The sequence below is a fragment of the Phaethon aethereus genome (assembly GCF_964289735.1).
Source record: "Phaethon aethereus genome assembly, chromosome: 3".
Classification (NCBI taxonomy): domain Eukaryota; kingdom Metazoa; phylum Chordata; class Aves; order Phaethontiformes; family Phaethontidae; genus Phaethon; species Phaethon aethereus.
Window position 1 is genome coordinate 29,814,101 of NC_138576.1, and position 15,829 is coordinate 29,829,929.

Below are 15,829 nucleotides of genomic sequence, written 5' to 3' on the forward strand. Positions count from 1 at the left end.
TTCAGTTAAAACGTGTATCAGTGCTTATTTCCTTCCAAGACATTAAATAGTTGCATGTGCTTGGTGAGCCTAGGCCTCCAGAAGCGTTCAGTGTGAGTTCCAGGTGTACAGCGAATGCTGGCTTATGCTATAACTTGGTTTATGATACCCGCATTACAAGTTCTTAGTTCATCAAAACACACATCAAATACAATTATGTCTGTTACAGTTCTATTTCCTACTTAGCATTGCTGAGACGTTGTAAAGGGACTGAATAGGTGACCCAGGGTAAATGCCATGGAAGGAAGTATAACCTCACTGAAAGATCTCCTTTATCATTAATCTGGGATTATTTTAACCAAAACAGTAAACTATAAAACAGCAGCTTAAGACAGAAAAAATGCTTAAATAGAAATGAACAGCAAAGAATAAAATGCAGTCTAGAATGTCTGTTCTCTTCTTTCTTCCCTGTGATGCTACCAAAACTGACAGAGAAGTTGTGAGTCTATGGCATAATTTTCTCCTCTCCACATGTAGGTAAACATCAGATCTTATATTTTACTTGCCTGTGTTTGAAGTTCTATCTCTGCTGTTCCTTCTGGCCTTTATATTACAGCTTATCCATTGCAGGCAGCTCAAACACTTTCACAAAAATCTTCTCCGTGATCACTGCACAGTCTCCACCTGTTTCCTCTAACCTTACTGCAATCAATAAGTAATAGATGTCTGAATTCCTTTTCATCCTTACCTCCAAGATTTAGAGCTGTTCCCTTTCACACAAAACCTCCGATTATGTTGCTTTCTAGTTTTCCTTTCTACATGATGCAAGATAATTCCTTTTGTACCTTTCTTTTACTTTTTCCCTTTCTACTTATTGTTTCTACCATCCTTTCCCAGTATGCAAATGTCCCTTTAATACAAATCTCTCTCTTAAAGCATAACAACAATAATAAAAACCAATGGACAAACTGAGGTACAAAGAAGGTGATATGTGATTTAGAATATGGATTTAGCTATCGTTTCCAGACTCCTAGGACTCTCCCTCAAGCTAATCCTACAGTTTATAGTTAAGCAGTGATTGTTCTGCACAGCAAGTTACAGAAGTTGGTAGTCTCACCTAGCTTTAAGCATGTAATAATCAGATGTCTGAGTCTACTCCAGTCACTATAGACACCCTTTACAGTCAGTAGGTTGAAACAGCTGCTTACGGCAGTTTATTCATCTGACCTGCAGGTACCTATCTTTGGATGAGACGAGTCATCCTATGCAAAATCTGATTTCTCTCCACTGGATGTGAAGCCAGTAACTAGATTAGATGTAAACACCTATCTTGTACATAACAACATTAGTGCAAATGAATTCCAACAGAGTTCAGTAGCGTATGACAGTAAAGAGGCCAGAGGAGTTTGTCATTATATAACAGATGATGGAACAGAAAAATGCATCTTCCAAAAACTGCATGTGATTTGCATGACAAAATGTATTCTCCTTCAGGCATATAGAGGTAGAAAGGCAGACCATGCTCAAAACAAAATGACAGAATTTATTTGATAAAAAAAGATGAGAGATGCATATATATAGTTTATCTAAGACGTAAGTAAGTCTACAAATACCTGAAGAAAGTATTATACCCAAGTGAGAATAAAATTGTTTAGAGGATGCAAAGGCAACAAAATAGAAATAATGAGGTGAAATTATATATCAGAAAGTGTAGACTGAATGTAACAAGCTGTTTTCATCATTTCGTTTAGGAATTGAACTTTCATCAGAAGTACAAAACAAAGAAAGGGAAGCTTGTAGGTATGGATACAAGAAAGCTGATAATACAATATAGTTCTGCTTTTTGCAGATTTTTTTTGGACTGCAGGGTATATTTGTTTGCTTGGTTTTTGCAGTGCATTTGTAGCTTTTTACCCACTTTGGTTTTAGTTTTAAGTTTACTTCAGAGTATATTTATCTGTAATCGATTAATTAGCAGCTTGATTTTGTTAACTTTGCTTCCTTAAGAAGGATACAATGGAGACAACTGTCTGAGCTCAATTAGTTTCTTGATCAGGTACACAAAGCCCATAGCCCAGACAAAAAGATAAAATTATACTTTATTAATCCATTGGTCTATTGCCATGCTGCAACAACTAAAATGGAGCAAATTCAGCATATGATTTAACACATGTTTATTTATGCATTTACAATATATAGCTCTACAGAATTTAGCCAGTTCCCACTTACTCATCAGAAGTGTAGAAGTACAGAAAGAAAATCCCAGACAAATCACCTATGGATGGTATCCACCTGGCAATCTTAAAACCAAATCTATAAAACTACAGAATATACAAATCATCAACAAACAGGAGCAAAAACAAAGATTCTTCACTAAACAAGTTTCAAGATACTTCACAATATTAAAAGGTCAGAAAGAGTTCAACTAACTCTCCAAACCATAGTCAAACATTATGGAAATTTTATTCAAAATGAAGCGTGACATGAGGAAGGGTTTGACACTATACAACATCTTTATCAATTTACATACTCTTCAGTATAAACTTACATAATTGTTTATTATAAACCATTTTAAAGTGTGTAATACTAGCAAATCAACAGTTTAAGAAAAATACTTCTTGTTAAATATAGGAGTGGAAGAACTACCCTCCAGGACTTTGAAAGAGAGAAGATTTGGAGCTTTAAAAGAACCTAAATCTTTCCACTTTCTACACAGAGAACTATTTTAGGCAGAACATTTCAGTAGGAACCTGAAACTTAGGAACCTGTTAGGTGTCTAATTTAGGATTAAATGCAGGTATTACCACTAGTAGGAAACAAAAAACCCACAGAAAATATATTCTTTTGGCAACGTATGTTCTAGTTTAGCAAATGGCTGTAAAGTGGTCCTCATTCCACTCATAAAGATTTGTCTGTTTTTAAAGAAATCATAGAATCAAATCAATACTTCACATATATGTCATTCTTACTGGATCATAGTACAAACATTTTCTGGAAAAGATACTGAATGATTTTAAGACTCTTAGCAGAATACAAAAGAAGGTATGTAGAAGACAGAAATGTATTTGAAAATCAAGTTAGCATTTTATTAACTATAAACCATGAAAAATTGTTATTAATTACTTCACAATTTATTTTATCAAAACTGAGCATACAAATGCAATATTTTAATGGGTAATAGGAGGTATAAACATTTCCAGCTCAGAAGAATAAAAAACTATACCAACTTTGTGAGTCAGTTTTCCTTAGTGAAAAAGTCCTCTGTAAAATGCTTTTAAATTCCCAGTTTCACTTTTTAGGTAAGAGCACTTTGACTCCTAAAATATCCCTAGTCCACACTGAGCATTCTCATCCAGAAGATTTAGAAGAATCAGTATGAACCCAAATTTTAAAACCTTCAGATCACGAGTAGTTTCAAAACATTTAACAAGTTTTCCCCTTGTCCTTGCTTCTTAACGTTAGCAAAGACATTTAATGCTCCCAGCAGTTTCTTTTTGGAGAAGTTGTCAGTATTTAGTTGTACTTTTAATAGATCTCTTAGACAGGTGCATAATAAATAGAGAAGGTCAGGAAATCTAGAAGAGAGAAAATTTAAAATGCAGGCAAACATTTAGCAAGTTTGTGGGGAAAAAAATTTCACTGTCTGACCAGCTCCAGTTATAAAGTAATAAGAATGAAAATGTTAAAAGCTCAGCAAATGTTGTTAAATCTGCTCATAATGATGGAGTTTAGTTGCCATTTGTGCCAGTGCAAATGGTTTTGCTTTATTTCAGGAGCTGTGCTGAATTAGTCTCAACTATTGCAAAGCTCAGTTCACCCATGGAGCAAATGGATGATGAGTCATTCTTTTTCTGAACAGAGCAGTAAGTGCAGTCTCATCTTGCAATCATTTAATTTTCCAAACAAGTCATTCCAAAGCTCTATGAAAGCTGTGATTATATAAATTTTTTTTGAGTGGGTGAAATTTAGGGACAGATTATACCACTGACACCTATGTTTAAGCACTGTCCCAGTACAGTCAGTATCATACTAATTTTATGTAATGACTGAACAATAACATTGTCTTCTTATCGTAATTTTATAGGATTTTGTCTTATTATTTTAAACCTTGACATTTCAAGGGCAATTCAAACTTACAGATCTACAAAATATTTTTAAAAATTACTATGTATTTCTATAAATCTAAGCAACTGTTAGAATAAAAACTTGTGAGAAATCTATAATGTAATGATACTTCACAAACTATGTAAATATCAGCTACTTAAGAGTACCTGAAATGTAATTACCTTAGTTTTTAAAGGAATATCAAAATACAAAGCCTGATGGATTTGAAGAGATTTATTTTTAAATATTTTTTAATGAATTATGCAAAACTACTTTTCCCTGATCTTGTATTTGCAATTTACTTTTCCATCCTCATATACCTTATTTTAAATATAACTTGCTCATGACAATACAACAAAACATTAATATTTTAAATACAGAATGGACATCTATTGAGGACCTTTGGAATCATTTCCCAGAACAGGCTGTCCATACCATAAAAGACCTGTGCAAGAACAAAATGACTATAATATTTACAATGTTAATTGAACCCTTTAATGTTTCTAGCGTTTTTCTGAAGTCCACTAAAAAGAGAAAAATAAACAAATTGTCATGAATGTAGTTTTTAAAATATCAAAATATTTGTGATTTTTCTCTTTTTTTTTTAGCTTCCTTACCTGAGTGACCATTGATTTTAATATGACTATTGTCATTGACAATGGACTTTGAATCAGGCACAAGGACATTGCAGCAGATGTACTCAAATCTGCAGGAACTGCAATCATTCTGTCCACCAGCACTGTCTTCCACCGGTCTAGGTGAAGGTCTAGTTTTATGCTGGTCTTTAAAGCCAAAAGAGAAGGGGTAGTTCTCTGCATAGAAAATGAAGCAGACTGCTTTTTTTTTTTGCCTGAGGGGAGACTTATTTAAACGCTTTCTTTTGGGAGCATAGATCTTTCTCAAAAGAAAATGTTGGTGCATCAGACTGTGTCAGATTGCTCAGTGTTGATCTGCTGGAGGGTGGGAGGACTTTACAGAGGGATCTAGACAGGCTGGATCAATGAGCCAAGGCCAACTGTATGAGTTTCAACAAGGCCAAGTCCTGAACTTGGGACACAACAACCCCATGCAACGCTTCAAACTTGGGGAAGAGTGCCTGGAGAGCTGCCCGGCAGAAAAGGACCTGGAGTGTTGGTTGACAGCCAGCTGAATAAGAGCCGGCAGTGTGCCCAGGTGGCCAAGAAGGCCAACAGCATCCTGGCCTGTATCAGGAATAGTGTGGCCAGCAGGAGGAGGGAAGTGATTGTGCCCCTGTACTTGGCACTGGTGAGGCCGCACCTTGAATCCTGTGTTCAGTTTTGGGCCCCTCACTACAAGAAAGACGTTGAGGTGCTGGAGCATGTTCAAAGGCGACAAAGCTGGTGAAGGGGAAGTTTAGACTGGGTGTTAGGAAAAATTTCTTCACCAAAAGAGTTGTCAAGCATTGGAACAGGCTGCCCAGGGAAGTGATTGAGTCACCATCCCTGGATGTACTTAAACGATGCGTAGATGTGGTGCTTAGGGACATGGTTCAGTAGTGGACTTCACAGTGTTAGGTTAACAGTTGGACTTGATGATCTTGAAGGTCTTTTCCAACCTAAATTATTCTATGGTACTATGATTCTGTGATATGGTTTAAGTTATTTGTTTTCCAAGTAATTCAGAACAATTTCTGTTCATAGAATGGTTTGAGTTGGAAGGGACCTTGAAGATCATCTAGTTCCAACCACCCTGCCATGGGCAGGAACACCTTCCACTAGATCAGGTTGCTCAAAGCCCCATCCAGCCTGGCCTTGAACACTTCCAGGGGTGGGGCATCCACAAATTCTCTGAGCAACCTCTTCAAGTGTTTCCCCACCCTCAGAATGAAGAATTTCTTCCTTATATCTAGTCTGAATTTATCCTCTTTCAATTTAAAGCTGATACCCGTTGTCCTATCACTACATGCCCTTGTAAAAAGTCCCTCTCCATCTTTCTTGTAGATCCCCTTCAGGTACTGGAAAGGTTCTACAAGGTCTCCCCAGAGCCTTCTCTTCTCCAGGCTGAACAGTCCCAACTCTCTCAGCCTGTTCCACACAGGAGAGGTGTTCCATCCCTCTGATCTTTTTTATGGCCCTCCTCTGGATCCGCTCCAACAGCTCCATGTCCTTCCTGCGTTGAGGGCTCCAGAGCTGGACGCAGGACTCCAGGTGGGGTCTCACCAGGGTGGAGTAGAGGGGCAGAGTCACCTCCTTTGACCTGCTGGCCATGTTTCTTTGGATGCAGCCCAGGATACGGTTGGCCTTCTGGGCTGTGAGTGCACATTGCTGGGTCATGTTGAGCTCCTCCTCAACAAACACCACAAGTCCTTCTCCTCAGGGCTGCTCTCAATCAATTCTCTGCCCAGCCTGTATTTGTGCTTGGGATCACCCAATCCATGTGCAAGACCCTGCACTTAGCCTTGTTGAACTTCATGAGGCTCACATGGGCCCAGCTCTCACACCTGTCAAGGTCCCTCTGGATGGCATCCCTTGCCACCAGCGTGTCGACTGCACCACACAGCTTGGTGTTGTCGGCAAACTTGCTGAGGATGCACTCCATCCCACTGCCTATGTTGCTGACAAAGATGTTAAACCGCACCACTCACAACACTGACTCCTGAGGAGCACAACTGGTCACCGGTTTCCACTTAGACATCAAGCTGTTGACCACAAGTCTTTGAGTGCAACCATCCAGCCAATTCCTTATCCACCAGGTAGTCCATCCGTCAAATCCATGGCGCTCTAATTTAGAGACGAGGATGTCTTGTGGGACAGCGTCAAATGCTTTGCACAAGTCCAGGTAGTTGACATCAGTTGCTCTTACCTTATCCACCAATGCTGTAACCCCATTGTGGAAGGCCTCCAAACTTGTCAGGCACGATTTGCTCTCAGTGAAGCCATGTTGGCTGTCACCAATCACCTCCTTATTTTTCATGTGCCTTAGCATAGTTTCCAGGAGGATCTGCTCTGTGTTCCTGCTGGGCACAGAGGTGAGACTGACTGGCCTGTTGCTCCCTGGGCCTTCCTTTTTTCCTTTTTTAAAATTGGGTGTTATGTTTCCCTTTTTCCAATCAGTGGGAACTTCACCAGATTGCCATGACTTCTCAGATATGATGGATAGTGGCTGAGCAACTTCATCTGCCAGTTCCCTCAGGACCCGTGGATGCATCTCATCAGGTCTCATGGACTTGTGCACTTTCAGGTTCCTTAGATGGTCTTGAACCTGATCTTCTCCTGTGGTGGGCAGTTCATTCTCCCAGTCCCTTCCTTTGCCTTCTGCAACTTGGGTGGAGTGGCTCGAGCACTTGCTGATGAAGACTGAGGCAAAAAAGTTATTAAGTACCTCAGCTTTCTCCATATCCCAGGTAAGCAGGTGTCCCGTTCCTTTCTGGAGAGGGCCCACATTTTCCCTAGTTTTCCTTTTGTCACCAACACACCCATAGAAGCTTTTGCTGTTTCCTTGACGTCCCCGACATTCTATCCATCCTTTTCCATTCTCCATTATATAACATTCAATTTATATATCACATGACTGGGGTCATGCTATATGTCATCTTGACTAGTGACTTTTAAAATAATGCCATGTCTCTTTTAAATGTTTGTAGAATTACAAAGTCCTACTTTGCATTTTTTTAATAAATTGAATAACTGGATTTCTTATGTTTAGTCTTTAAACTGCTGTCTGTCTTCTGCTGAACATCTCTCTTCTGCCGAACCAAATTGCTTTTTATCCTTTTGTATAAATCTATATTCAGAGAAATTTATAAAGAGCATGTGTGTAGCTGAGGGAAAGAGACTGATGAATGCTGAATGCATAATGGCAATATATCTTTGCATCTACTTTTCAGTTCATTTCTGCTTAAATCTTTTTCTACCATAAACAGCAGTTTTTCATTTAATTACAAGAAAAAATAAATAGGAAGAGAGGTGTAAGAAAGGGACAGGAAGGAGGTTTCTTGATGAACTCAGTACTTAGCTAGGTACGCAAGCACAAACTTGAAGCTGTACTAAATAATGTACTGGCGGTTACTTTTCATGAGAGGGCAGATGTCTTAACAAACTAGGCAATTGTTTTCTGTAAGATACACAGAACTTAATCTCTTTTGATTGATACTACAGTTTTCCCGAGTCATGAAACCATCTGACAGAAAAAATAATTAATCCAACTTCTTCTGTACTGAGGTTATATGTTTCTGCTGAACTGGTAACAACAGACAAGAGGAAGGCTGAGGTATTCAACAATTTCTTTCCCTCAGTCTTCACTGGCAATCTCTCTTCCCACACATCTCAAGGAGATGGACTGCAAAATGGGGACTGGAAGAGCAAAGTCCCTCCAACTGTAGAGCAGATGAGGTTCGAGACCACCTGAGGAACATGAACAAATATAAGTGTATGGGACCTGATGAGATGCAACCATAGGTCCTGGAGAACAGGTGGATTAAGTTGCCAAGCCACTCTCCATGATATTTGAAAAGTCCTGGCAGTCAGGTGAATTCCCTGGAGACTGGAAAAAGGGAAACATTGCACCCATTTTTAAAAAGGGTAGCAAGGGGGACCCTGGGAACTACCGACCCATCAGCCTCACCTGTGCACCTGGGAAGATCATGGAACAGATGCTCCTGCTCATTTCAGGGGGGTTGGACTAGATGACTTTTAAAGGTCCATTCCAACACAAACTATTCTACGATTCTATGATTTTAAAATCCTTTTATAGTAATAGGATAAAATATTTGCATTTCTTACTTAGGACTGTAGGTTATGTTCTGATTAGAAACAACATTATAATATTATAAATAAAGTTCTAATTACTTAAGGAAGAGGCTTTCAATTGTTTACATGTTGTTTTTTTTCCTGAAATTATACTTACTACAAAACCAAAAAAGAGATAACACTTCCTCCCTACTCAAGAGACAATTATGTGCTACAATAATGAAATTGTTGTTACCTTTCTTATGCAATTTCAAAGTGTTAATTTTCTTCACAGAAGCTAGTGTGAGGCTATGTTTTGGATTTGGGATGAAAATAATGTTGGTAATATACTGATGTTTTCAGCTGTTGCTGAGCAGTCAAGGACAGTCCAGCTCCTTGTGCTGGGCTGCCAGCGAGCAGGCTGGGGGTGCCTGGGGAGCTGGGAGGGGACACAGCCAGGACAGCTGACCCAGGCTGGCCAAAGCCATGTTACATACCATATGACATCATGCTCAGCATGTAAAGCTGGGGGAAGAAGAAGGAAGGGGTGGAAGGACATTCAGAGGGGTCGCGTTTGTCTTCCCAAGAAACTATTATGCGTGATGGAGCCCTGCTTCCCTGGAGATGGCTGAACACCTGCCTGCCCATGGGGAGTGGGGAATGGATTCCTTGTTTTGCTTCGTTTGTGTGCGCAGCTTTTGCTCTACCTGTTAAACTGTCTTTATCTCAAACCATGAGTTTTCTCACTTTTACTCTTCTGATTCTCTCCCCCGTCCCACCGTGGGGGAGTGAGCGAGCAGCTGCGTGGGGCTCAGTTGCCGGCTGAGGCTAAACCATGGTACATGTGTATCAATATTCTTCTACTCTGTGCTTGTACCTGCTAAAGGCTGCTGGAAATTCAGCTTTGGGAGAAGGAATAAACAATTCCAGGGTGGGTGGAGCAGAGAATAGACTTTAGCCAAAATCTCTCTATATATACTAGGGAAAAGACAAATAAACAACAGTCCAGCAAAAAATAGGTGTCATCCTGTTTTTGTGGACCTTCCATTGAATGCTTGGCAGTTTTTTCCCTACAGTTCTATGGTTTGCACTAGGCTTAAGAAGAAATTGTTTTAATTTAAGAAGCAGCTGGTCTGACTGTGCTATTCTTTGGGCATCCTCAGATACTATTAGTTTAGTGAATTAATATATGATGTTGATGTCCATCTGAAAAGGAATTCAATAGTTGTATTTATGCCAAAATAATTTAATGCAGCATCAGATGAAAACAATTCAATTAAAAATAAAAAGGAATTACCTGGTACCTCATGAGTCAAAATGGATAAACACAGGTTTGTAGTTAAAAAGAAGCAAAAAAAAAAAAAAAGATCAGTGGTGTAGACCATAAAATTACACTCCTCAGAAACCCTCTTCATGGGTATTCTATAGTGACTTGGGTCTAGGCTGTTGTCCTGGTTTCAGCTAGGGTAGAGTTAATTTTCTTCATAGAAGCTAGTGTGAGGCTATGTTTTGGATTTGGGATGAGAAAATGTTGATAAGGTGCTGATGTTTTGAGTTGTTGCTAAGTACTCAAGGACAGTCCAGCTTCTCATGCTGGCCTGCAGCGAGCAGGCTGGGGGTGCACGGGAAGCTGGGAGGGGACACAGCTGGGACAGCTGACCCAGGCTGGCCAAAGAGATATTCCATACCATATAACGTCATGCTCAGTATATAAAGCTGGGACAAAGAAGAAGGAAGGGGTGGAGGGACGTTCGGAGTTATGGCGTCTGTCTTCCCAAGAAACCATTACGCGTGACGGAGCCCTGCTTCCCTGGAGATGGCTGAACACCTGCCTGCCCATGGGGAGTGGTGAACAAATTCCTTGGTTTGCTTTGCTTGCATGCACGGCTTTTGCTTTACTTATTAAACTGTCTTTATCTCAAACCATGAGTTTCCTCACTTTTACTCTTCCGATTCTCTCCCCCGTGCCACCGTGGGGGAGTGAGCGAGCGGCTGCGTGGTGCGTAGTTGCTGGCTGGGGCTAAACCACGACAGTCCTTTTTGGCGCCCAACGTGGGGCTCGAAGGGTTTGAGATAATGACAAGTTTGACTGGAATGTGCTAGATGATAGAATTTATCGCTGTTATTGCTGCTTAGCCATTAATTGTCAGGCCCCTGTGCTTGCCATGGGTTTGCCTTCCCTGCATATATTAGAGTCCAGTGCTCGTTAGTGGCTGCTTTTTGCTTTCGCTGCTGCTGTACTGCTGATCGTCTGACTCTGCTGTGCCTGGGAAGATTCTGATAACAGCAATGGCCTTGCACCTGGGCTGGCAGATGGCCGGGGTATTGCTGGGTTTTCTCCTGTGCTGCTGTACTGAATAGGCTGGAACTCCACTGTGAACTCGAGTCGAAGGGACTGTGACCTGTGGGTGAGTCCATGTGGGAGCAGGACACCCCGAAGCGTCTGTGGCTGTGCATAAGCCCATGACAGAAGCAGGTATATCTCAAAGCATCTGTGGCCATGGTTATGTCTGTGCCGCAGCAGGTATACCTCTGATGGGATTGTGGCACAAGGATAAGTCCACGCTGGAGAAGGTACATCTCGAAGCGTCTGTGGCTGTGGATAAGTCTATGTTGCAGCAGGTGCACCTTGAAGCATTATTGGTTGTGCATGAGGTCATGCTTGGAGCACCTCAAAGTGTGTGGCCATGGAGAAGCCCTGGAGGAACTGGAACTATGGGTAAGGCCACGTTGGAGCAGATTTATCTCTGGAGGTAGTGTGGCCTGTGGAGACGGCCGTTTTGGAGCAGGTGCACCTCGAAGTGACTGCAACTGTGGATAAGTCTATGCCACAGCAGATATACCCCTGGAGAGACTGTGGCTCACGGAAGGGACTGCAGTCTGTGGATAAGTCCAAGCTGGAGCAGGGGCAAGGGGAGGAGTTCATTGCAATGTTAAACCCTGTGGTCCAGTACAAAGGGCCCAGGGGTGGAGATTGTAATGGAAGTACCTTTAAACTGTTGTAACCCATGATTTGAGTTGCATGTTATAGGAACTACTATAGCAGGAACCACCTGAATGAATGGAGGACAAGCCTTACAAGAAGCAGTGCCAGTGCAGCGGTGACCTGACCTGAGCTGGTACCCAGTAACTCCACGCAACACCCCACCTCGCCTGTCCTGAGTGACCACCATAAGGGATGGAGCCCAAAGTCATGGACTAAATGAACTCAGCAGACTTTTCAGGGACATTTTGGAGGGAAGTCTATAGACTAAGGGGATGATAATCTGTGTATTATATTAAAGGATGGGAAGGGGGGGGGTGGTTAATGAGGTTATATTGGATAGTGTGGTACCTGAGCATAACGTAAATGGTATGGAATAAGGGGTGGATAATGTCCTGGTTTCAGCTAGGGTAGAGTTAATTTTCTTCATAGAAGCTAGTGTGAGGCTATGTTTTGGATTTGGGATGAGAAAATGTTGATAAGGTGCTGATGTTTTGAGTTGTTGCTAAGTACTCAAGGACAGTCCAGCTTCTCATGCTGGCCTGCAGCGAGCAGGCTGGGGGTGCACGGGAAGCTGGGAGGGGACATAGCTGGGACAGCTGACCCAGGCTGGCCAAAGAGATATTCCATACCATATAACGTCATGCTCAGTATATAAAGCTGGGACAAAGAAGAAGGAAGGGGTGGAGGGACGTTCGGAGTTATGGCGTCTGTCTTCCCAAGAAACCATTACGCGTGACGGAGCCCTGCTTCCCTGGAGATGGCTGAACACCTGCCTGCCCATGGGGAGTGGTGAACAAATTCCTTGGTTTGCTTTGCTTGCATGCACGGCTTTTGCTTTACTTATTAAACTGTCTTTATCTCAAACCATGAGTTTCCTCACTTTTACTCTTCCGATTCTCTCCCCCGTGCCACCGTGGGGGAGTGAGCGAGCGGCTGCGTGGTGCGTAGTTGCTGGCTGGGGCTAAACCACGACAGCTGTGTACAAAATAGTTTAAAAATATATGTATTGCTTTCCTGGTTAAGCTCTACCTTAGGTTCTGTTATCTTAATTTTTTTCAATGAGTTGCCTAGGAACATTGTATATGCTACCAAGATGTAAGTATACACAGGATCCCTCACATTCCTTGTATGCTTAAAGCCGTCACTGATAGGTATTCAGTAGCTTTGAAGCCTAGAAAGATTACCCTGGGTCTGTCCTTCTAAATATATTTTTCTTTAACTTTTCACTTGGGTGCCACAGGCCCAAATTATTCGTATGTTATTTACTGCATTTGTATTCAAATAGTTTTGTAAGACCTTTTGTTCTGCCAACACTTGCAGTGGTAGTGAGAGTTATTCCTATTACTTGGCAGATTCTGTCCGAGATGGGGAAGGTAAGTACATATGTGCTATTAGTGAACTGAAGATGATTTGAGAGCCCCCGTTTTCTGAAAGCAAGCTGCCGTTCCAAGAATGCTCCTAATGTAAGTATCTATGTAGAAAACACTTAAAGAGTTGTGCTGCAAACCTACCACCACAGCAATTTGATGACTGACTGTACTACCAACGCTGCAGTACAGTTGAAAAGAACGACCCATTTCTGCACGAGCATAGGTTCTTTCAACTGAAGATTTTCATCCCACATAGCCAGGGCTAGCCCCTCACACAGCTCTGTGACAGTCTATTTCCTTATTGAAATTCTGGAGTCACGGTTGATCACACATTCAAGATGATAAGAGTCTACCCTGCAGAGTGGAACTGCTTCACTTGGAAGTGTTATTGTTAGATCCTGTCAGAGAGCTAGCATTAACATGTCCTAAGATCGTTGTCAAGGCAAAACCAAGCTTTTTCTGAAAAATATTATGTTGGTGGAGGTGAATTAAAGCCTAGAAGAAAGCCATACTTCAGTCACTAAAACATGATTAACAAGGTTAACTTATAGGTAAAAGCAATTTTTTTATTTAATCTGTAGGTAGTGAGACTTTCTTAAGTGCCTCAACTTGAAATCAAGAAAGTAGCTAAACTCTGAAAAGAGGGATGTCTAAAACATCTGTAGAGGACAAAACAGGCTTTAAGCCTGTGAGGACCAGGAAAGAAGCAAAGGCTGCACCAGGTCTTTCACAGAAAAAAAAAACCCCACCCCTACTGCTGGCTAAAAAGACGCATCTTTAAAATAATGAAAATTTGCTTCCTAAAATATAGAACTTTCCTGGGTTCCATCCTTTTTGGGTGGTTTGTACCTACATTTCCATCTGGTCCTATACACCTTGGTTTCCTGGGTCTGGAAACCACCGCTTGGTAGGTGCATACCTTGGTTTTGACTGATACACATGCAGGATGCTGTAGGAGCAGATGACTGGACCCAGGAACTGTGAAGCACTTACATGTGCCATGATTTAGTTATGGTTTATGAGTGTAGATATTAAAGCAAGAGTGAGAAAAATTATGGATTTCTGGTTGTTCATTTTGTAAACTGTAGTAATTATTTTTTCACATAAATGTGGCAAAAGGACTGGCCTGATTTTCAAAATCTGAACAAGTATTCTCAGAGCCCTGCTTCTCTACTGCATGGAAAATGCCCTCAGGGCACTGGAAAATTTAATAGTAAACTTCAGTGCTATCTAATATTGTAATAAAGCAGAAGTGCACCAGATTAGTTTGAGCAGTATGACATGATCCAACTCATTATAAAATGTATTTATTACTTGCAAGAAGTAACAAAAAAAAAGACTCCCAAAATGAATAAACTGGCTAAATGAATTTACAACATATCACAAATTAAGCAGATTACTGCAGTGCCTCGCAAGTGTCTACAAAACTAAGTAAAAATTAATGATAAGCAAAAATGTGCTCCCTTTGTGGTTTATTTTCATCCAGCTGCATCCAGCTATGAAAGGGCTATCAAACAAAACACTCATTAGTAGTCAGTTCAAGACAGTTTCAGAAAGTAATCCCTTGGCTATCTTTTTGATACTGTCACAGTTTCAGGGAAGTGCCTGGAATTGCACAAACCCCGTTTCTTCCTGGGAGGAGGAGCCAGCCACGAAGTACGCAGGCTTCCTCTGCAACACGTGAAGGATAAAGCATCTGAGAATGACATCCACCAGGACTAGCAGTCCGAGCGAGAGCTGACTGCAAGGCTATGTCTTATCCCTTGTCTCCTTATGGGCTTTGGTAACTAGTTCCCATGCTGCAGGGAAGCTTCTCCAGAGTCTTTAAAAACCCTTTCCTTGAACAGCGTCCCTTTCCCATGGCGTGTCAGTGGTGGTGGCAGCACTGCTTAGTCTCTTCCACATTGGTTACAACTATCTATCCTTCATGGTGTGGAATAAGGTGTCCACCTCCTCTTCCCTACGTATACTGATTTTTAGGAAAGTAATCTGAACACTAGTCTAGACTTGCAAACATTTACCAAGTCTACATTAGTCTCTTCATTGCCTTCCATGGCAAGGCTTCCTCAGAATCCCTTCTCTTGAAACTTTTTCACTGTTTGAAGCAATTACATATCTACCAGACAAAAAGTGAGCACGTGTCTGTGACTGTAGCCTCACGATTAGGGAACTTTCCAGAGAAGAAGACAATGCCGTTCCAACTGTCACATGAGCAAATACTTAACATCTAATACAGAGACTATCATGAAAGGAGGGACTGCAACCCAGGCCTCTTCTTTCAAGTGAATGCCCTAAAGTGCTGGACTATTGACTAATTTTACTTTGGCCCAGGAAATACTGAATACTTTACTGTTCTGGAATTTTTAACAAAGCTTTTCTTTATCTCTAAGAGTTTACAGCCTATTAACTATGAAAGGTGCAAGATACATGTTCTTCAAATAAAGAATAGAATAAAAACGTGTACTGATTTAAAATATTACCCACTCAACTACTGAAAAAAGGGCAGCACTATTATGTCTTCCAGTTGCCTTTTAAAAGATCTGATCTCTGTGTTTATTTTCAGGTGCCAAGCACCAGGAAAAAATTTCTGCAATGAACACTTCTGTTTAGTTCAGTTCTATAAGAGCACTTGAGAAGGGGACAGGTTTTAAAGTATAGTCTACAGCCTTTAATATTGGTTTGCTTTCCAATCATCATGTTAG